At 45.3% G+C, this 24,097-nt stretch overlaps 1 protein-coding gene across 3 annotated transcripts in view; it reads left to right on the forward strand.

Moving 5' to 3' along the window:
• The window catches only part of RALY (RALY heterogeneous nuclear ribonucleoprotein), a 262,138-nt gene that overhangs the window by 76,550 nt on the left and 161,491 nt on the right, over window positions 1–24,097 (forward strand). For all 3 annotated transcript variants that reach the window (XM_065565718.1, XM_065565714.1, XM_065565717.1), the window contains exon 2: window positions 7,548–7,638. The gene's annotated coding sequence lies outside the window, so the exon portion shown is untranslated. The remainder of the gene's footprint in view (window positions 1–7,547; window positions 7,639–24,097) is intronic.

Raw genomic sequence — 24,097 nt, forward strand, 5'->3', positions numbered from 1 at the left:
CAAAAAAAAAAAAAAGAAGCAACAAGCTGCAATAAGCTACAAGCCAAACAAGCTACAAGCCAAAAACTAGCCAACATGCAAATCACAAGCCAATTAAGCCAAAAACAAGCCCAATTTCTGTGGGTTTTTTTGTGGGTTTGGCATATTTGCATACAGCATGCAAGTCCTACGTTCAATTGCAGGTGGCTATTAGCAAGATGTGCCAGCTGTTCCCCTTTCCTGAGGCAGGAAGACCAAAGTATTCTCCGTAATGGAGATGTGAAAGTCTAAACCACGTCCTGAGTCAGGATGGGATCAGGGACAGGTCAGTCTCCCTGTTCCACTCCAGGTAGGAAAAACACAGCTCACCACAATGTCTCCATCTTCTGGTTACACCTACTCTGTTGCTGTCAAGAAGCTCTCAGGCCAGGTCACAAGCTCTTCTACACAAATCTCCAATCAGGCACCCAGAAATGGGGCCACCTGAAATGAGTGCCCACTTTTCAAAAGTTTGGCCTAAGTGACTTGTCCAAAGGGAGTCAGGGCAGAGCCAAAAATGGATTCCACATCTCCTGGCACCCAGTTCATTTCCATTCCCCTTTTAACTAACCTGTATTAACAAAGCAACTGGGAATGAATAGCTGAAGTTCCAACCCTAACTCATCTTGCTCATCTTGGAGACCCCATGGAACTTACTCTATATGCTATCTAATGAGTGAAGGATGTGTTTCAATTCCCCAGCTTCGCTCCTTAATGTTACCTTGACGAAACTCTATTGGTCAACATTTCCCTTTCTGCAGTACTTAACAGGGGAGAAATGGGGTAGGCAAATGAGTCCTGAGATATTCTCCTGCATTAACAAGTTTTCCCTTGAAAACTATTCGGGCCTTAATAAAAGTAGATGATGCCCACACACATAACAGTTCGCTCTGCTGCTGGAAGTGCTAAGATGAGGCTTTAACCCAAGCACATTTGTGACCATTTGATCCAGATTGCCTTTTGTAAGATGAACAAGGAAGTGAACTCCAATGTCCAGGACAGAATTAATCCTCTCCTTTAACCACCTAAACTCTGATTGCAGTTTCATTAAGAGGTGGTGCTTTGCTGCTATTCTTGTCCTAAACTGTCATGTAGCACTTTTATGTGCTATTAAATAGGTGCCACTTTCCATTTCACTTGGACTCTTTTGAAAATCCTGCAAGCTGTTATTAACCCCCTTTCACAGGTGGCAAAGCTAAGACAGAGAGTACCTGGCAGAGCTAAGTATAGAACTCTGAACCTTTGCCTCTGAGGGCTGGGTGTTAAATGCTGGGCCTTGCTTGCCATCTGCAGGAGTCCTATCCAGAGCTTTTCACATTCCTTTATATCTCTGACATAGCATCCATCCCCAGACATCATCCGTTTGCTTTCCACTTTCCATTGACAAATACATGGGCCCCTGAGACACCCCTCTATCAACTTCTCTCTGACACAGCACTGTATGTTACAGCCCTTTGTTTGCCATTATTCAGCTGGCTTAACCGCAGACGTCGCCCCAGGGATATTGGCCTGTGATGGAGCTTCCTTTCAAAATCCAAACAGATGATGTCACCTTTGTCTCATGTTTCTTTTTAAAGACCTCCAGCAGGTTAGAGAGGCCGTACTGGAGTCCAATTGGGGTGACCCCGTCAGGTAACACCAGTCCAAGTGTTCAGCTATTCATTTTTTGACCAGACACTCCAGGACTTAACAAGCCTGGGTGGGAGCCAGCTTCGGCCAGCGTGGCACAGGCCAAGGGCACCCTGATGGTGGGATATCCATTCTGTGGGGGGGCTCTGGTGATTCAAGGACCCACCACCACCACCTGCATTCCTCTGAGGGGTGGGCAGCTCTCCAGTGTGTGCCCAAAAGTGCCTGACGAGAGGGCATGGGCAGGGTATCAGGGGAATAGCCTGACTCAGCACATCCAACAGGGAATTTCTGACACTGTTTAAAGATGGCTGAATTCCCAGGGGAAAGTGACTATGCGTCAGGGGCAACTGCCTCCGTGAGTGCAGTGACTCCGAGTGGAACAGAAACTGGTGAATTGAGCCTTCTATCAGTTCCCTTCATGGTGAGGTGAGGCTGGCTAGTCTCTGATCCCCTCAGTCCTGAGGGGCTGCTCCCCCGTCTGTCATTCCCCTGCCTTCTCCCTTGGCTTCCTTTTCAAACTGAGGCACCATATTAGTGAGTCTCCAGCCTTGAGGACGAGTTGCTGTTTTTAAAGATCTATGATATATCTTAGTCAGTATCTCTGCTATTTCATCCTTCATTCCCTTCCCAAACCTCCCCTGAACGCCACCTGGTCCCGGTGATTTACTGCCCTTCAGTGCGCTTTGCTTTTTTGTTGGCGAATTTATATTTAATTTTTATATCCGTTATCATTCAGGGAGGAAAGGGAAATGCTTTGGGGGCCCAGAGCAAGAATAAAATGGAACATTTTAGAGCATTTCCTTTGTCTGAGAGATTTTGTTTTGTTTTATCTGAATCTTGGCAGGGTTTGTTTTCCCCCTCCAATTTTGAGCATCATTCAGAATAGGCTGCAGTGATTCCAGCAAACTCCCAGGACAGTAAACTACACTCTGATTAACTCCAGGGCTGTAAGAACTAGCATCTGCCACTCTCACTACTTGAGTGTATAGTCCTGTTGTTCCATTGGGACCCCTCTTCACTGAGGTACTGCTCTATAAAAGGGCAGGAGAATCTGGTCCTTAATGCAGCTGTTTGCGTGTGAAGTTGGGGATTGCCTCCTATGTCAGAGAGAAGGCTTTGGATTCTTTGACCATGGGACGGTGTTCCAAGAAGGAGGAGTGCTAGGCAGAGACGGGTTCCACTTAATCAAGAGAGGGCATTTTCACAAGCAGGCTGGGTAATCTAGTGAGGAGGGCTTTAAACTAGGTTCACGGGAGGAAGGAGACCAAAGCCCTGAGGGAAGTGGGGAAGTGGGATACCGGGAGGAAGCACAAGCAGGAGAGTGCAAGAGGGGAGGACTCCTGCCTCATACTGAGAAAGCAGGACAATCTGCGAGTTATCTTAAGTGCCTATACATAAATGCAAGAAGTCTGGGAAACAAGCAGGGAGAACTGGAAGTCCTGGCACAGTCAAGGAATTATGATGTGATTGGAATAACAGAGACTCGGTGGGATAACTCACATGACTGGAGTACTGTCATGGATGGATAGAAACTGTTCAGGAAGGACAGGCAGAGCAGAAAAGGTGGGGGAGTTGCATTGTATGTAAGAGAGGAGTATGACTGCTCAGAGCTCCGGTATGAAACTGCAGAAAAACCTGAGAGTCTCTGGATTAAGTTTAAAAGTGTGAGCAACAAGAGTGATGTCATGGTGGGAGTCTGCTATAGATCACCAGACCAGGGGGATGAGGTGGATGAGGCTTTCTTCCAGCAACTAACAAGTTACTAGATCACAGGCCCTGGTTCTCATGGGAGATTTCAATCACCCTGATATCTGCTGGGAGAGTGATACAACAGTGCATAGACAATCCAGTCAGCCTCACCTCAGTCCCTGGAAAAATCATGAAGCAGGTCCTCAAGGAACCAATTCTGAAGCACTTAGAGGAGAGGAAAGTGATCAGGAACAGTCAGCATGGATTCACCAAGGGCAAGTCATGCCTGACTAACCTAATTGTCTTCTATGACAAGATAACTGGCTCTGTGGATGAGGGGAAAGCAGTGGACGTGTTATTCCTTGACTTTAGCAAAGCTTTTGATATGGTCTTCCACAGTATTCTTGCCAGCAAGTTAAAGAAGTATGGGCTGAATGAATGGCCTATAAGGTGGATAGAAAGCTGGCTAGATCATCAGGCTCAACAGGTAGTGATCAATGGCTCCATGTCTAGTTGGCAGCCGATATCAAGCGGAGTGCCCCAAGGGTCAGTCCTGGGGCCGATTTTGTTCAATATCTTCATTAATGATCTGAAGGATGGCATGGACTGCACTCTCAGCAAGTTTGCAGATGACACTAAACTGGAAGAAGTGGTAGATATGCTGGAGGGTAGGGATAGGATACAGGGGGACCTAGACAAATTAGAGGATTGGGCCAAAAGAAATCTGATGTGGTTCAATAAGGACAAGTGCAGAGTCCTGCACTTAGGATGGAAGAATCCCATGCACTGCTACAGACTAGGGACCGAGTGGCTAGGCAGCAGTTCTGCAGAAAAGGACCTAGGGGTTACAGTGGATGAGAAGCTGAATATGAGTCAACAATATGCCCCTATTTCCAAGAAGGCTAACGGCATTTTGGGCTGTATAAATAGGGGCATTGCCAGAAGATCGAGGGACATGATCATTTCCCTCTATTCGACATTGATGAGGCCTCATCTGGAATACTGTGTCCAGTTTTGGGCCCCACACTACAAGAAGGATATGGAAAAACTGGAAAGAGTCCAGCGGAGGGCAACAAAAATGATTAGAGGGCTGGAGCACATGACTTATGAGGAGAGGCTGAGGGAACTGGGATTGTTTAGTTTGCAGAAGAGAAGAATGAGAGGGGATTTGATAGCTGCTTTCAACTACCTGAAAGGGGGTTCCAAAGAGGATGGATCTAGACTGTTCTCAGTGGTAGCAGATGACAGAACAAGGAGTAATGGTCTCAAGTTGCAGTGGGAGAGGTTAGGTTGGATATTAGGAAAAAACTTTTTCACAAGGAGGGTGGTGAAGCACTGGAATGGGTTATCTAGGGAGGTGGTGGAATCTCCTTCCTTAGAGGTTTTTAAGTTCAGGCTTGACAAAGCCCTAGCTGGGATGATTTAATTGGGGATTGGTCCTGCTTTGAGCAGGGGGTTGGACTAGATGACCTCCTGAGGTCCCTTCCAACCCTGATATTCTATGATGTCATCTTATATTTTATAGGCGCATGTGTGAGGTAAATTGAATTTGGCTGCAGCATGAATGATACTTTGCACCTTTCATCTAAGGATCCCAGCCCATTTTACAAACCTTATCTGAGTCTAACTCCATAGTGCAGGAGGCACAAAGAGGTGCATCCAAAGTCATCTACTATGTCAGTGGTAGAGCCAGGAAAGGAACTCACATCTCCGGAGGCCCCTTCAACACCCAGCTGTCCCTCTTCCATCATATGTTTTGCACATTCACACACGCTCCTTTTGGACTTTTCCCTATTTGTGAGAGGAGAATTTCAAAGGATTGGCAGTTTGCCTCAGATTAGGAGGTCCCATGGGTTTGCTTGCTTAATTTTCTGATCTAGGGAGGAAGGATGAAGTGGTTCAGATCTTTATCCAAAATGCCAATAGAACCTGCTTCTTGTCCCTCCCCTTCCTCAACCCAACCCCATAATTCTCTGCACCTCTGGGTTCTATCCTGGAGTGGAAACAGGAAATGCCCCAACCTCCTCATGAAAGCCTGTTCTCATGACATTTCTACCATGCTGTTGCAGAGCTCAGGGGTTTAGATAATCATACAAGTTTCTGAGAGGTCTTACCGACCCATGGAAAGGTCCAGCTAATATGAATGATGGGCTTAACCCAGGTCCCCTTAACCCTGACAACAGCATGGCCACTGACTTCAAAGAGTGCAATATTGGACCCTATGAGTATCACCTAATTCATAAAGCACTTCACTGTGTCCTTTAGGATGGAAGAAAGCGCTGCTATATGGAAAAATTACCTGATCGATAGCCTCAATCAATGTGGAGGCTCCATCACATGCAGCTCTGAACCACTGTGCAGCTGAAGATTATTTTCTTTAGTTTGCAGTGGGATTCTAGCTCATTAAATAGGTTCAAACTCTCTATTGGTGAAAGCCCAGCAGGTTGTTACCTTGTCTCCCTTTAACATCAGCAATTTGGACCTTCTGCAGTTTGGCTGCATGTCAGAGCCTGGATCGAGTCTCTAATTAGCAAGGAGCAAGGCAGGTTTCTCATCTAGCAAACCAGACTGATGAACTGACCTTCCACCTTAACATTTATCATCATTGACAGGGCCCTGTCCACACCTGCTGGGTTTCCATCAGGATCAGGCAGCTTGGCTACCTGAATATCTTATAAACAATGTGAATAATTTTATCTGGAGTTGAATGAAGAAGTTAGTAGCAGTGGACGGTTATTTGGGGAATCTTTACTCATTTGGGGATTATGGGAAGAGAGCATTGGTGCTGATTTAATCCCTGGATTTGTACCTCTTAACTTCACTAATCCCTGACAAAGCAGATTTGATGGGTGGGGACAAGAGAACTAATTGGATATTTTTATATAGTGACTGAAGCACTGGACTGGGCATCAGGAGAACTGGAGTCTGTTCTTGACTCGGCCACTGACCTGCTGCGTGACCATAGACAAGACACTCAGTCTCTCTGTTTTCCCTCTCACCCTTTGTGTGCCTTATCTATTTAGATTGCAACTCCCTGAGGCAGGGACTGTATCTTACTATGTGTTAGTGCCGCACATAGCTCAGTGAGGCTCTGATCTCGGTCACGGCCTGTATGCGCTACCAGAATATAAATAACGAAGGTCCTCACTTGGATGAACCTCAGGAAGGGCTCACTTTGAGTTTGGTTCTGTGTGGGTGAGATTTTGGTAGGGAGTTGGTCTCACTTTTTAGAAACCAGTTTGCCCATCTCTGTCATAAAAACATTCTCTGCTCTGCCTGCGCACAAGGGAGAGTTGCACAGGAGGAAGGCAGTTTGTGAGGGCGATGGGGCACTAGCTTTCATGCTCTGTAGCTATGAGGGTGTCCCTCCACAGCAAGTTGTGGGCCTGTGACTTCCTGCAGGTGCAGCTATTGACTGTAGAATTCTTTATCTCCGATAGGAACTCCCCAGTCTAGGTACTTCTTCTCATGCCTCCAAAGGTGAGCATCAGTTGCATCATGGGAGATACAGTCCAGCAGAGAGCCCGGCCCACAGGACAGAATGGGGGCACAAGACACCTGAACTAAAACTTCCATCAAGCACCCTAGCAGCTCAGGCAGACACAGATTAATATTGCAGTGACCTGGGGAAAAAAATGCTTCAATTCAGCTCAACCACCCACATTTCTTTGTTTTGGGTCAACTTTAAACAAAATGTTAATTTCAATTTCCCACCAGGAAAATCAAAAATTTCAGCAAAATTGAAATTTTACTGTGTGAAAACTTCAATTTTAACAGAAATCACTTTTCCCTGAGGGAAAAAAAAAGTTTTTGTGGAAAATTGCTGCCCAGCTCCAGTAATCAGTTAACATGAACTCTACACATGAATTCACTCAAAATGGTGTGTTCATTGGTATTTCCCCACAACAGGGAACTCTCACTCAACTCCCCACTGTTTTCTCTCCAGGTGTGTAATCCATGCTGCTAACACAACATAACTGTGTGTCCTCCCTGGTAAGAGCTGGTCCTTTAGACTACGAAGCTCATGCTTTGGGATCCAAAAGTCCTAGGCTGGATCACTGCAGGCGACAACCAGCAGCAGGCATTGTTAAATACATGTAATTCAACTGCAGTACTCGCCGGCCCACCCTTGTCTGCTGAGGATTAGAAAGTATTGGATTATCCTTTTACCACAACAGGCACCAATTTGTGTTTCCTAATTCTTGTAGGTCGGAGCCGAGTCCATAAAGGGATATCGTGCCTGCTCCTGGACTGGTGACAGGAAGGATTAACTGATACAGACCCCAAACACCATTCCTGGTGAGTAACTGATCATATCGTCTATTACTCTTTAGAATCAAACGAGTGTTATCCGAGAATGTTTGCATTCTCTTGCTGCCATTGTGCTGGTGAAACTGGAGGGGCCAAATGGTGGTACTCAAGGGGGTTTCTAGATCTTTGGTGACGATTGGTTGCATTAATGTAAACATCCCCGATACCTCTGGTTACTCTAGGACTAGAGCATGGTTCTGACTTGCATGGTGCCCAGGGACTAGGCACAATGGAAATACTGGTGCTCAGGGAGAGCCAGGACACTGGAGGGCTAGTGCCGCTGCCAAAGAGGATGACGGGTAGGTCAAAGACTTGCTCTAGTGTCTCTGCACTGTCCAGCAGAGCAAACATTGCATCCTCTCAAACAGTGGTAGAAGGGCTGCATTCCCTCTGTGTTTCCTGGAGCTCTGGTGTGGCCATGCCAGGCTGAGACACAGGGCCTCTGGCTCCCCATGCTCCTACTGGGGCACGGCAGCTCCACCCTCCCTCAAATCTTAAAGGAGCCCTTAGCATTTAGGGCGGTAAATAATTCAGCAATAAGGACCATCAGGAAGGGCATTTCCAGGATGTTAATGACTGAGGCAAAACCAGTGATTAAGGTTATGCCTTCACTGCAGACTTAGCTCAGGTGATCGGCACCTGGGCTAGCCTAACCCGGGTGTGAGCTGCCACACTGAAACAACCTGCCACTCTGCAATGCCCTACCACAGTTACTCTGTCCTCACTGGTGCTGTGCTCACCCATAGGTGACACTAAGATTTCTGGGGCAACTCCCATGGTTCTTTGTGCTGCAGTAAACTGAGCTGCTCTAGTGAATGGTGGGAGACCCTGTCTGTCCTTCTAGTCATGCAGGGGGAATTGTGGGAAGGCAGTGGTGGGTTATCAGCACTCGAGTGATTTAGCCTGCGTTCTCTCCTCACTGCAAAGTGAGTGGGTTACCAGCCTGAGTGAAAGCAACACCTGAGCTCTAGCCGACACCCCCAGCTGGGCTAGCCTGGGTTGGAACCACCGCCACACGGGGGTAAAAGGGTTTTGTGTGTGGATGAGACGAGGGTTCGGAGCAACACCTGGGTAAAAGCCCAGGCCTGCAGTGAAGTTATACCCTAAATATCAGGAAATGCTGATCCTGGGGTCATTATCACTATGGGAACTGGAGGACAAACTCCTGAATGCTCCCTCAGTGTTTTTTAGACCTTGCTACTCAGACAAAGCTGCCCGTTGGGGTCCTTTGTTGGGCAAACTCTCATTGTCTTCATTGGGAGTTTTGTGTGTATAAAAACTGAGAAAGAACTCCAGGATTTGATCCATTCGGAGATTTGTTTGAATAGGGACTGAATGAAGACTTCCGGATCTACCCCAAAGCAACTATATTTGTTATGCTGAGTATGTTGCACTGCATGTTAACATGGCTGAGGTGTTATATCGGTAGCAGTGGCCTTTTCCCTCATTGCATGGTTGGGGTTTACGTTAGTGATGAAAGGACCTCAGAATCTTCAGATGTTCAGTTCAGCTAAGCACCCAAAAGTTCAGCTGCATCTCTGGACATCTTGAATCTTCTAAACCTGGGAACAGTGAAATTCTGGTACCACTGGCTTCTGTTTGAGACTGCCATAGCACAAAAGAAACTTTTTTTGTCTTGGAATACCAAGGTTCTCACACTCCTGATCCTATGCAGAAATGCAGAGATCCACGAAACTGAAAGAGAATCAAGGAACAAAAAGTCATCCAAACTTTTGCAAATCTGAAATGAGGATCAGAGAATTGAGTCTGAGGGGGAAGGTTTAGAACTGTTCTAATTTTAGCTGAATCAGTTTCTGCTTCCAGGTTAATAGAAACTCCCTTTTCCCCATACTGTTAATGAAAAAGTCTTGACACAAAATAGAACTGGAAAGTTCTATTATATAGGCAGAATAAACAAACGGCATAACAGAAGACCCTATTCTTCATGGATAAGGGAACTACTACGGTGTAATTAGGCTTTAGTATGAAAATTTAAATTAGAGGATTCAGCAGCATGGAAGGAAACGTTAAGAATATTTTTGTAAATAACACTACCAGCAGTTGTTTAAGTTCAGTGTGACCATGCGTGCAATGAACACCCTAGTGCCTTATGGAGAATCATTTTTCTGCACAGTATCTACTGGGTCCGGTCACTGTTCTTCTGTGCCATGACACCGCTGAGCTTCATAACTGAGAAGAATGGCTTTTGTTATTCTTGAGTGATGTGAGCATAAAAATCTCAGGACCTGACTGCAGCAGACCTTTGAACTGCAGAGCCCTTACCATCCACCGGCCTGCTGAGTTCCTGAACTCTGTGGGAAGGTTGGCAGTTCTCCTGCGGCAGAGGCTTGTGTCTCTTTCATTTCCCACTCCCCAAAGAGCATTCAGAGCTAGTGAAATAAGAGTTTCTTCTAGACAGGCTCATGAAAATGCCATTATTCTGGCAATCCAGGAAGGGCAGTGAAAATGCTCGTTATTTGGAGCGTCCAGAAAATGTTGTGAAAATACCCATTATTCTGGCGATCCAGAAAAGGTCCCAGAATACCTGTTGTTCTGGCGATCAGAACTGGTTGTGAAAATGTCCATTAGCTGGTTGTGTGGATTGGAATAGTTCTCGTACTGCCAGTGTTTGTTTCTCAGGTGAGAGTGGATGAACGAAACTATAGATCTCCCCTCTCAGAAACCAATAGTGCCTGTGAGCTCCATCCCGGGGTCTAATCGCAAATTAATCCAGACTCTAATCACTTGTTCAGGTCAGTTATCAGCCAGGGCTGTTCCTGTCCTTTCAGGATTAGTACAGCACTCCATAGCACTATAAGCTGTGGCCTGCCAGTGACCTTCTTAGCACCTGAGTGGGCGAGGGAAAGAAGCGTGTAACGTGTTTTCTTATTTGGAAAAGACATGCGGGGGGGAGTGTGGGGGGGAGGGGAATGTCAATGTATGTAGCAGACTCTGCCTGCAGCTGGCATTGAGATATTTTGGTTACTGATTATTGTAGGACTTGTGGCTGAGGTTGTGTGATTTCAACATAAGAGTTAGTGGAGTTGCGTGATGGAGTCAAGAAAAGCTTAACTGTACGGACGAATTATCCTTCTGGGCCTATGGGAGCTTTGTCAAGGAAAGGAATGTGCAGTAGGATAACAGATGTATTTGGAGTGACTACAAAGCTGTAATTCACTCCCAGGGCTCCACTGATGTCATAAACCACGAGAACACGACTTCAGCACTTGAGGAATGGAAGCACTGAGCAAAGCCTTGAGAGCGAATTTAGCCTAATATCCACTCTTGGGCTATCAGTTGCTATCGATAAGGCTCACTTTGCAACTTTAACTTTTCAACAAGAGATGGGCAAGTACTTTGTACTTTGGCCTGTTGGCGGCTGGCAGGTACTCTCCACCTACCCAGTTCTCTGTTTCACTCTACGTGATTATAATCAGCTGATATGATATCACAGTGTTGATGCTGGATTGCTGTTCAGTTTTGGGTGTGTCTGATGGGAAGTTGGGGAGGGTGTTTCGATCTGTCCCCATTTAATTTTTATCAACACACATTGTCTGATATTGTGACATCACTTCCACAAGTCAGACTAACAAGGGTGGAGTTGTGCTTCCCACATGCAGCTAGAGGACAATTGTCAAGTTGTTAGGATCCCAATGTGCTTACTGGCTCTGCCACTGTTTCCCTGTGTGATCTTGGGGAGATCACTCAATCTCTCTGTGCCCTTCTGTCTATAAACTGGGGGTATTAATGATGCAGTCTCCAGGTTCTTGTGGTGCCATGCAATGCATAATGGAAAAATAAGCATAAACCAACAAATAATCAAAATCACCCTCAGAAAATTCAAAATAAATAAAACAAATTATGTGGTTTTCTTGAGGACAAAAGAGCACAGATAGGATAAAGGTCGGCCGAGTCCAATGGTATATTCTGCAGTGTCTACAGCACATAATAATAATAATAATACATGTATATTATGGTAACGCCCAAACATTCCAATTAACATGGGGTTGCCCTTGTATTGACTGCCATACAAAGATGGACAAGACAGGCCCTAGGCAGGAGAACTTACAGGTACTGATGGAAGATGGGAGGTGGTTAGAACCTGGACTGGCATGCTGGCAACCTGGGTTCAACTCACTGCTCTGTCACAGACTTCCTGTCTATGCCACAGTTCTGCACCTCCAAAGAGGAACTCATAATGCTTCTGTACTTGAGGTGATTGGGAGGTTAGATAGATTAAAACGCTCATGTGTTCTGGTAATGGAGACCATAACAGTACCTTAGCTAGGTGCCTTTTGGCTGAATAATTTGACTAATGTGCAGTTATTTCTGGTTCTGGGATCAAGGTGGGGAGATTTCATATGTAATAAGATCATGATTCATGTTTAAAAATAGCCCTAGCCCTAAAATATTTCAGACTAATCTTCTTTTGCCCTGCCTTCTCTCAAAATTTATATTATCCAAGTTCAGATTCCCCATACGCTTTCAAAAAACATAATTCTAAGCATATATAATTCTGTCTGCTAGGAGGGCATGGGGAATCTGAACTTGGATAACACAAATTATGAGAGAAGACGGAAGCAGACGATTAATTGGAAACATTTAAGTTTGAGGGCTGTTTCTTAACACCTAATTCGCGATCTGATTTTATATGAAATATACAATGGAGAACTGGATTTTCAAAGTGCTCACTATTGACTTCAGTGGGACCAGAGTTAATCCAGTACTGAGTGTTTTTGGAGATCCCACCATGTACCTATGAAGGTCAATGTTCGTCACATTTCCTATTTCATCCCACTGAAGATTGAAATTCCCCAGGACAACTTCTTGTCTTAGAATTGTTCTCATTGTTCCCTAGGGTTAGAGGTCAAAGTCCTCTGCAGAAAAAACAAAGGATTTGGATTTTGTTTTGGGGGGTGGGTCTTAGGCTTTCTACTGTCCCAAGGTATGGTGCCATTGCCTGAGCACACTTATAAAGCTGGTGAAAACAGAACATGTTTCTGTATTTCCTTTAGCTCTTTGGGGGGTTAAGGAAGTAATAATCCAATTAGTGGCAGAATTAACAACTAATTCCTCTTACTGTCCCTTAGTCTTATCTGACTGACGCCATGAAGGAGGACAATGGGATCAGTCCTAAAAATATGGCACCACCATTTAGGGCTGGATTGTGACTCATATCACTCATCTGCAGAAGGGAGTAAGCACCCCCCATATGCCCTTATGCAGTCTACCCAGTTTTGGGGTCTGGGTGTGCAGGGTTCCTCTTCTGCACACTCCTTCCCCAGAGCAGGTGGGTGGGTGCAGTAGGGGATGCGTGGAGTCTTGGTTCTTGCGATGTTCGGTGATCACTCAGGCCCAGATAGATGGAAGTCAGGAGTAGGGCTGCCAGTGGGGGCAGTTTGCCTTGGACCACCCGTTTGAGAGGGCCCCAAGCCTGAGCAGTGTTGTGACCCAGCACACCAGGTTGTGACATTTGGAGTGGGGAGCCGGGCCCAGCCCAGTAGCACAGGAGCCAAGCCACCATTGTGAGGTGAGTGCATAGTGGGCTCGCTCTCAAAACCCCTCCCCTGCAGGGCCTCCCTTCAGTGGTAATATTTTCAGTTTCAGATTTTGCCCTGAGTCCCCAAAACCTCTCAGTGGCCCTGGTTAGGGGCCTAAATACTTCTGAGGACCTGAGCCTCGCTGCTTATGGTACTTCCAAGATCTGCTTTATTCTGCATTCATTTCCAACCAACTGTGCACAACAAGAAGAGTTTCTGCCCAGACTCTGCCTGGGATGCTCAGCCCTAAAGGCAGAGTCCCCAGTACCACCACTCCACTCCCCCAGCTTGCCACCAAACAGCTGAGCAGGCAGGGTGCATTGTGATTTAATATTGGTACAGTCCAGCAGTAAATTACTATCCCCAGTGGGAGTGGGGAGGGAGAAGGATGGAAGTTGCATCTCAAGGAGCGTATCTGAGGCTCAGGGACTCCAGGGTCTGCACACCATCCATAGCACTCCTTGCTCAGGGTTGTGCTAAAAGTCAGGAATCAGGCCCCCTTTTATTTTATTTATTCAGATTAACTCTACAGCACTCATGAAATGCTCTAGGCCCTGACCTTGCACTGTAAAAGTCAACGTGAGCTTTGCCATTGACTTCAAAGAGTGTAGCATCAAGCGCCAAATGCCCTACAGCAGTAGTTCTCAAACTTTTGCACTGGTGACCCCTTTCACATAGCAAACCTCTGAGTGTTACCCCCCTCCCCTTATACATTAAAAACACTTTTTAATATATTTAACACCATTATAAATGCTGGATGCAAAGCGGGGTTTAGGGTGGAGGCTGACAGCTCGCAACCCCCCAAGTAATAACCTCGCGACTCCCTGAGAGATCCCGACCCCCAGTTTGAGAACCCCTGCCCTACAGCAGCATGATGTTCTCTCCTTCCCCTGTGGAGTTCCATTACAGCATGGTTTTAAAGTGGGAAGGAATGTGCTTGAAATAGTTTGTGCAGATTGACTGTGTGCTGGCTTTTACTTAGAGGTTGCTGGCACATCTGAGGACGGCACAGAAATCTGGGGGATCCATAGTGGTCCTGTGAATGGTACCTTTGTGGGAAAATGTTTTGGCTCTAGCAGCAGAATTTGGATCCAGATTTTGAAGTCCCCAATTGGTTCATTGTAAGATCAGATGGGGCCATATTCAAAATTCAGGTCCAGATTTCAGCATCTTCGAGTTGAGATTTTGGTTTGGGACTTCTCTGCTGATGTGAAGTTTATTGAAAGTAGGGAGATGGCTGGATAGCAAGTGAGAAACGAGGTTGCAGAGCCTGTGGCCCACCACAGCAAAGAGGAAATCACCTGCTCACTTACTGCATCAGGGTGAGAACCTTAAATAGCTGGTGGTATTTGAGCACGGATGCCTACCAAGAACAGGTTGAAGGAGGAGGCATGCAGAGGTGCTATGACATTGAATTATCTAATGTTTGTGAAGAGCTTTGGGATTCTCCGATGGAAGGGGCAGTCCCATTGCACAATATCAGTATTATTTATTGGAACTGTTTCACCCATTTCTACTTGTTGGAGAAAAACACTGACTTGTTGGACAGTTACATCCACTTATTAGCATGTTAATTACACTATTGTAATTAGTCATCCAAACTTTTGCAAATCTGAAATGAGGATCATTACCAGTATTGAGTGGGCTGAGTTTGGGATTTTCCCTGATTTTTTCTTTCAAGTTAAAGTAGAAAATAACCTCCTGGCTTTTTTAAAACACTGAAATAAAATGCAAAAAACACCCAGGGAAATGTAGATGAGTTCACTCCTGTTTTGCGGAGCGGGTGCTGTCTGCTTGTCAGTCTATGTATTTATCAGTGCCTCACGGTTCAATCTTAATTCAGATGCTTATTTCATCAGAATTCTAAGGAACCCGAGTCTAATTTCCTGTGACACTTGGGACAAGCTCATCAGTCAGGATAGAAAGAGTGGTGCCCCCTATTTGTCGCATGCTGTGGAGAAGCCCTGCTAATAGAGAACAGGAATTTATGTTGGAAAACGCCTCAACTCAGGACACTGTGGGATCCAGTTACCTACAAGCTGAGCTCTCTGTGTAGTTTGTTAATGATCCTAATAAATTCTCAGTGAACAATCAGCATCTCACACACACGCTGCACTTTATGCATGAATCAATAAAGTGTGGACTCCAGAGGCAGGGGGAAACTGGCATAGAAAATCAGCTCCTTTTAAAAAATAATCCCCTGGATCAGTCAAGAGGACCTGGCAGGGCAGCTTAGCTGACTTTTCATCATAGGCTGTGGAAAATAGAAAGTTTTGTTCTTCAACTGCTGAGAGCCCTTTAATCTGTACCTAAAAAACATAAAGGCAAGAACACAGCTGGAATCCTTTCCAGGTGGGCGCAGTCCAAGGATTGCCTGCAGCTGTTTGAGCTGAAAAGAATTAGCTAACAAGGTCTGCATTGTTCTTAGACTATACAGTGGATGCTGCTCTCAGGCAGGTAATTCACTTGGACTAGGTTGCACCTGAAATAGATTTGTGTTTGTTCAGTGAAAAACAGGCTGTGGACTACAGCTGGTGAACGAGAAAACCAAGATGAACAATACAGTGGTTTGGAAAACCTGTGCCAGGAGCATTATCAGTGCAGACTTATTTTAGATCAGACAAGTTTAGAACCAGATAAAAGACTACGTCAGTGGCAACGAAACTCTCGTTAATTTGCTCGGCTGGACCCAAAGCAAACCAGAGTAAGGGATTATTAGATATAGTTTGGCTCCTGTAAGGAAAGGAGAATCCATATGCAAAATTCAGATCCAGATTTCAGTCAGCTCCATATTTCTCAAGTGTGAAAGCCCCTATTTTTCCTTGTCTCCCACATATGTTCTGCCTATGCATAGACTAGCTTGCTTGGGTTTGAATTTGAATCTAAACAGGACTGACATGGCATCAAGTTTTCAACTCAGAGACAAGCTCTGATGTGTTAAATCTTCCATTCTTCATTGACTTTAGCTACAAAGAAATTTCTATTGAGGGAACCCTTATGTGACTATGGCTGCCACGCTTGCACTGCTGTGCTCATTGTGAATTAGTGAAAGGTGGACAGAGAGAGATTCCAATTAAATGATTGTAATAGCCTCAATGGGCAAAGATTCAAAGATCTCTGAATGGGTGGTTATCTACTCAGCTCCGGTTAAAACTACCACGAGCAATTCAATGCCCAATCAACCGGTTACAAAAGGATGGTTGTAGCACAATTGTGCCCTGAATCTTTTTAACCGATAGAGCTCATTATCTTACTTGGTTATGTTTTTAAAGAAAGCATAATATCATCTCCAGGTTCTCATCCTCTCCACTAAAACGCTCAGGAAACTGGTATGTTTTAAATACCTGGAAATAGATCTAATGACAATGCCACGCTGGAAGCTCTAGCTGGGAACAACCTTCAGACTCTCAGCCTTATAACTGCTTATTTAGACCGGAAAGGGAAAGTTGGAGAATTCAGTCATTTCTTTGCATACAAGAATAACAGCTCGTTCAGTGCAGTTAGTGGAAAGCGAGCGTCCCACAGAAAAGGAAATATTTTTTCACATTGCATGTTGTGAGCCTGTGTATTTCAATACTTGCACTTTGAGAACTAAAGTCCCGATTCAACTGAAGCACCTGAACTTGAAGCATGTGGGCCCATATCCCCTAAGTTATTTAGGCACCCAACTCCAATTGATTTTGGTGGGAGTTAGGTACCTAAATGGGCCACAGAGTCAATGGTAACACTCGAGCATAGTTATACATATGCTTAAGTACCTTGCTGGATCTGGGCTTACGTTCTATAGCAGACTTATAAATAGGTTCGTTAATTTTACCATGACCAATAAAAAACATTTGTTATTGTTAGAGCTGAGTGATTAATTCATACTGAATCATTTATTTGGTGAATTAAGTCTTGTTCTTTACACATAATGTCTGCCAATCGCTATCTCATCAAAATGACTCATTGTAATGGAGTGGCCTGCCCCCTTTAAGGACCAGCCCAGTTTGATTATCAGACTCCGCTGGGAAGGGGCTGGGTGATCCCTATACAGGTGTGAGAAAGTTCAGGAGAGAGAGAGACTGCAGCAGGGAGATGGTTCTTGCCGTAGGCCCTGATGCAGGGGGATTGAAGTGAAGGAGGTGTCCTCCAGTCACCACTGAAAGGGTCTGTCTACACTGCAGTTAGATGCCTGTGGCTGACCCATGCCTGCTGACTTGGGCTCCTGGGGCTCGGGCTAAAAGGCTGTTTTACTGCAGTCTAGATTTCTGGGCTCAGGCTGGAGCCTGGACTCTAGAACCCTGCGAGGTGGGAGGGTCCCAGAGCTTGAGCTGTAGACTGAGCCCAAAGATCTACACTGCAATTAAACAGTCCCGCAGCCCGAGCCCCGGGAGCCCAAGTCAGCAGGCATGGGTCAGCCGCGGGATTTTAATTGCAGCATAGACATACCCCGAGAGGCCAAGGGGAAAGCCTCTGGGAGCAGTGACCCAGGATGAGCAGAGGAACTGCTTATGTTTTGCTTAAATATTATGTTGGAAGGATAAACTATGTCTGGAAAGATTATCATTTGTATTACTGTACTGCCTAGGAGCCCTCCTCATGACCTGGATCCCATTGTGGTAGCTGCTGTACAAACATAGAGCAGAAAGACCGGTCTCTGCCCCAAGAAGCTTGCAATCTAAGGCCTATCTACACTAGAATTAGGTCAGCATAACTGACTATAAGGGGTATGAAAAATCCACCCCCTGAGTGGCATAGTTAAGCCAACCATGTAGACGGCGCTAGATCGACGAGTGATTACGGTGGATTACCTACTCTGACAGGAGAACCTCCCAGCAGTGTAGGTAGCATCTACACCAGTGATACTCAGACTGAAGCTCGCGAGCCACAAGTGGCTCTTTAATGTGTCTCCTGCGGCTCTTTGCAGCGCATGATATTAAAACACGGTGTGATTATTAACCAATCCAAGTTATTAACCAATCAGGATGATTTTATTATGTTATTAACCAATTAAGTTATCAACTTCCACTAAGTTATTAATGTCTTTACTGTGAGAATAACATCTATATCTAGCACTATAGTAAATGAAACAATGAATTCACACTGCTGTGGCTCTTTCAGGTAATGTTGATCACTAATTTGTCTCCTAAACCACTGAGGTCTGAGTATCGCTGGTCTACCTTGAAGCGCTACAACAGCGCAGCTGTGCTGCAGAAGCTGTTTAAGTATAGACATACCCTAGGTGTAAGACAGGAGACAGCAGATAGATACACACAGACAGGGGAGTACAATGAAAGAGATTTGGGCATGACAGTAAGTCCTTCCCGTGAAGGTGGGGGTAGAGATTAGAGACCTGGCACACCCTGGCTGGGGTTAAAGTAAGACTGTCTTTATTTCCTGTCTACACAGACTCTTGCTCCTTGCTCTACATCCCCTAGTGGCTGCTCTAAACATTCACTACCACCATCATTGGGAGAATCAAACTGAGTGAGGGGAAACTGAGGCAGTGGCTAGCCTGACTCCAGACTAGGCAAGAGAGCACTGTTACACTCATTCAATAAAATTCTCTGATGAAACTTTTTTTTCAGTTTTATTCCATTACTTGCTGTTGGAAATCAACTGTGCTTCTCAGTTGAGAAGTGATCACGCAACTCACGCTATTGTTCTGCACCCTAAGATAAGCATAACTCTTTATATCCAAGTTTCAGGTGCAAATGTTTGTGGCAAGTGAGTTTAAAACCTATTTCCCAGGAACGCTGAAGTGGGCAAGCTTCAAGATTCTCTTTCTGGGAGCATTCATGAGAGTGTATTTCAATCACATGCAAGTTCATGGGAAGGGAACACAACTGCAGTCAGTTTGTACAGATGTAAAACGAACAATCAGATTTCCCCCTCCCCCCCAGTATTCCCCCTGTTTAGCAGCTGGCCATCCGTCAGGACATAGCTGATAGCCACTGGGCTTAGGAGGAATTTCTCTCTCTCTTGGTATAGCATTACACCTCTGGTTTCACTCCCCCTGAAACATCAAGTACTGACCATTGCTGGTGCCAGGATAATGGACTGTACTGCCTACTGGTCTGATCTGAGATGGCAGGCCGTAAATCATTCTGACGGAAGAAGGCCAAATACAAGAGCGGGAACCATGTGCAAAGCATTTACTGCCTCTCCTATCAGCTTTGAAGAATCATTCACAGCCCTCTCCACAGAAGGCTGCATGTTACAGAGAGGAAGGCTGGCCTACTGGTTAGGGTGTTAGCTAGAGACTGTGTTAGCTAGAGACTTGGCTTTGAGTTCTTCCTCTGCCCTGGACTTTCTCTATGACCTTGAGCAAGTCACTTAGGCCCAGATCCACAAAGATCCAAAGGATGTTAGAAGCCTAAGAACCTTTGTGGATCTGGGCCTTAATCTCCCTGGGCTTCAATTCTCCCTCTGTAAAATGGCTTATCTCTCTTCTTCCCTCTCTCAGAGGGATGTTATGAAGCTAAACCCACAGAATTGTGAGGTACTCAGATACTATGCTAATAGGACCGAATAAGTGCCTGAAATAGGCAACCTCCTAATTGGAGAGGCAGCACCATGACTGTCACTCTGAGTAGATACAACAGCTTGGGGTAGTAAGGAGTAAGGCAGGGATCTGCAACCTTTGGCATGCGACCTGCCAGGGTAAGCCCCCTGGCAAGCCGGGCCAGTTTGTTTATCTGCCGTGTCCACAGGTTCGGCTGATGGCAGCTCCCACTGGCCACGGTTCACCGCTCCAGGCCAATAGGGGCTGCGGGAAGTCGTGGCCAGCATATCCCTCGGCCCGTGGGAATCACGATCAGCTGAACCTGTGGACGCGGCAGATAAACAAATTGGCCCACTGGGGGCTTAACCTGGCGGACCGCGTTGCCGATCCCTGGCATAAGGCATCTCAGAGAGCAAAAGGAAATAGCCTTGGGGGGCCCTTTTCTGATCATGAGCTACAAATTAAAAAACAAAATCCCCTAAAATAAATAATTTCTCTCTCTCTTTGTGTATCCCATTGTATGCATCTTTCATCTGACTCATTCGCGAGACGGCGTTGCAGTTTGTATGATGGGATGTGACGGGCATAACCCTGTCTGATGCATCGAACATGACATGTGAGCCTAGGAAATTAAGGAGCGCAATATGGTTTGGTAGTGAGCAGAGAGGGGCAGACAAGCAGATGGACAGACTCTTTCGCCAGTGAAAAACCAGGCTTGACGTTGGCTTCCTGCCAGATTTGAAATTTTGGATTTGAAAGAATTAGCTGGGAAGTTGCTCCTTTTGCCATCTCTGTTCTGCAGCATCCCATTATTGTACATGATTGTTCCATCAGGCACTGACCTTTCCGAGGCTGGGATGTGACAGCACAGAAAGGGCACTAGCATATGAAATGTTACGCTATCTGGAAATTTCAGGTTGCGATTCCTTTGCACTATGTACCTCAATGTCTTCAGTATGTTAGCATTCACACCCCCCTGGGCTTTTGGGAGGCAGTGAGGGTGGGGATTGTTTGTTCTTCCCACACCATGTCCTTTTGTTTTCATTACAAGAGTGAAAGGTACCTTAGTAACCAAGGTCAGAGATCCAGCGAGACTGAATTCACAATGTTGTGCCTAATCTTCAGGGAGAGATCTGGGGCTTCGATTTGGCCTTGGGAGGCAAACTTGATAGGAAAGAAAATGCAGATTCTTTGTCACAGACAAATAGCTGTTCTAGCCCGCTTCTGGAGTGGGGGAAGAGAGAGAAAAAGGGCCTTCGCTGATGGCAGTCTTGATCATCCACTTGTCTGTTTCTTCTTCCTATACCCCTACGCTTTTTCCCTTTTTCCCATTCTGCCCCCTCTGTGTAGAGAAAAGTCCCCACCAAAACTGGTAAAGCTGCCACCTCATCCTCTTGTAAATCCCTAATTAAAACCTACCTCTGCCAGGATGCCTATGAATCACTCTTGTCTGGCATTGGTCAGGCAAGTGTCAAGCTGTGATTTCAGCTTTCCTGTTGGTTCTATTGTTAAATCATCCTCCTGATCTACTCCCCCGTCCCATTCTGTCTGATCTAAATTAGCTGTTGCCACTCAAGAAAAAGATCTTGGCGTCACTGTGGATAGTTCTCTGAAAACTTCCACTCAATGTGCAGCAGCAGGCAAAAACCCTAATAGAATCATAGGAACTATTAGGAAAGGGAGAGAAAATAAGACAGAAGATATCATAATACCACTATACAAATCCATGGTGCACCCACACCTTGAATATAGTGGAACAGGAAAAGGCTCAGAGAAGGGCAAAAAAAATAATCAAGAGTATGGAATGGCTTACACATAAGGAGAAACTAAAAGGATTAGAGTTGTTCAGCTTAGAAAAAAGACGACTCAGAGGAGATATGATAGAAGTATATCAGTTCATGAATTGTGTGGAAAAAGTGAAGAGAGACATGTTATTTACCCTTTCCCACAATACAAAAATCAAGGGTTACCTGATTAAATTAATAGGCAGCAGGTTTAATGCAAACAAGCAGAAGTACTTTTTCACACAGTGCACAACCAACCTGTGGAACTCATTGACATGGGATGTTGTGATGGCCAAAAGTATAACTGGGTTCAAAAAAGCACTGGATAAGTTCATGGAAGATAGATCCATCAGTGGCTATTAGTCAAGATGGTCAGGGAGGCAACCCCATGCTCAGGATGACCCTAGATCTTTGACTACCAGAAGCCAGGAGTGGAAGGCAAGGGAAGATCATTTCATAATTGCTCTGTTCTGTACAGTCCCCCAAAGCTCTGGTACAGGTCACTATCAGAGACAGGATACCTGGCAAGATGGACCATTGGTCTGAATCAATATGGCAGTTCTTATGTGTTGTTCTCCTGTCTTACATGCAGGGACTCTCTTCTTTATGATATACCTATACAGAACCTAGCACAACGGGGCCCTGATTTCTGTTTGGGCTTCCTAAGCATGACTATCATAATAATGAATAATAATAAAGAGAACCTACTTGGAGGAATAATTGGTATATTTGATGGGGCCTAGTTCCCCCATGATGAGCATATTTCTCTGCCATGAATGTTGCTGGAAGCTATGTACCCATGTCAAAGGGAGAGCATAGATCTCTTTATGTTTACAGCTTTGGTGCCTTAAAATTCCCTTGCCCTGAAAGGGGATTGCATTGTATAACTGTGAGTTCCTGGGGGTGGATGGGTGCAGCCTATATAGCCCCTCAATATTGAGAAAGGTCTCACACTAAGTGAGAAGCACCCTTGGTCCCCATACTCCTGTTTCCTGACCAATAATTAAGGATTCAGAGGGAAGCAAAGAACCACGTCTTAACACTCCTAGGATTGAATTAATCCCTGCTCTGGCACAATGACAAAGGAGAGGTGGCTTTGAGCAACCGTGCAGGATAGGGCTGCCCTAACTTGCAGTGCTGAGGTTAATACCCCTACAGGCCATTTCAGGACCGCAGAACCACTGGGGCATAAAATCAACCTGGTGACATCTACTCCCACTCGTACCTGCTCTTGGGGAGGCTGCATAGGCAGTGCAGGGCTGGCAGAGCCTTAGAGCCTAAATGGTGCAAAGAGGCCACAAGGTACTGTTAAACCAGGACCCTTGTCTTTAGTGCAATGCTATACATGGCAGGGAGAGGGCGACAGTGAGCTAGATACTTGGTGCTCTCATTGTCGCATGCATAGCCACACAGTGGTCATATATATTGGATCCAAATTTCTTTTGAACCAGCCAGAAGCAGGAAATACCAGAGACCTCACATGAAATCACTTGAAAAAACATTTCATATTCAAAGATGCTAAAGTTAGCTGGCAGTCGCTACAGGTCAAGAGTGGAAATATCCCTCTAATTACCAACTCCTCTCTTGCAGCTCTCTGGAGTTGGATTATAATATATGTGGCAACGTCTAATTTAAAGGTCTTGTTAATGTCCTATTATTGAACAATGAGTATTTATAGTCGGAGAGGCTAGAAATTAAAGGAATGAGACTGTTCTAAATTGCCAAAGTTTAAAGTGTTGTTATGGTCAAAAAAGTAACTTTAAAAAGAACATCTTCTCACGGAACAGATCTGCTGCCTGTGTGACTTTAGAGTCACATCTGCTTATTGTATGGATAGGAGCAAATGTTCATGGATGTTAGTAATCTATAACACCATCTAAGAGAGTGAGGAGAACTCATGCACCATTGACAAAGTGGTCAGCTATTTCTCAGCTGCCGAATCCTTATTTCTGAGGATGATGTAAGAGGCAGAAAAAACACACCAGGATTTTCAGTTACAGGCTTAGTTGGTGGCTGTTAAGAAAATTAGGAAGGGTAGTCTTGCAGGTAAGCCACTGAACGGGAGATCTACGTTCAACTTCCGGCATCTGCCTCAGAATACCTTAGTGACCTTGAACAAGTCATGCAGAACCCGACTCAGCAAAGCGCTTTTAAAGTGAAGCATGCGTTTTACTGAACGGGGCTGTTCGTCTCTCGGTGCCTCAGTTCCCCATCTGTAAACAGGGGTGGTGATCCATCATTTACCTTGTCTGTTTAGACTGTGAGGTCGGCAAGGCAGGGATTGCTTCCTATGATGTGTAATGCAAAATAAATGGTCATTGAGACAGTCACTTATAACCTGATTTCAAGTGAAGTCAGAGAAGGTTGTCAGGGAAGAAAGGTTGGGGAACCCATTTAGCTTTCTCTGCTTTACGTTGAAGTAATATTTACTCTGAGCCCATAGTATTTCTCCGATAAGAGCTCATCTAGAGCCTGATTCACAGCCTGCTGACGTTCATAGAAGTCTTTTCATTGACTTGTATGGACTTTAGATCAAAACCACAATGCGTCTCAAAACATGCTCCTAACTGCTCTTTGCAACCATTGTTAGTGTGTCTCCATACAGAGCCTGCTCTCAATTTAAAGAAATTCTGCTT

This window comes from Chrysemys picta, chromosome 13 (assembly GCF_011386835.1).
Source record: "Chrysemys picta bellii isolate R12L10 chromosome 13, ASM1138683v2, whole genome shotgun sequence".
Classification (NCBI taxonomy): Eukaryota; Metazoa; Chordata; order Testudines; family Emydidae; genus Chrysemys; species Chrysemys picta.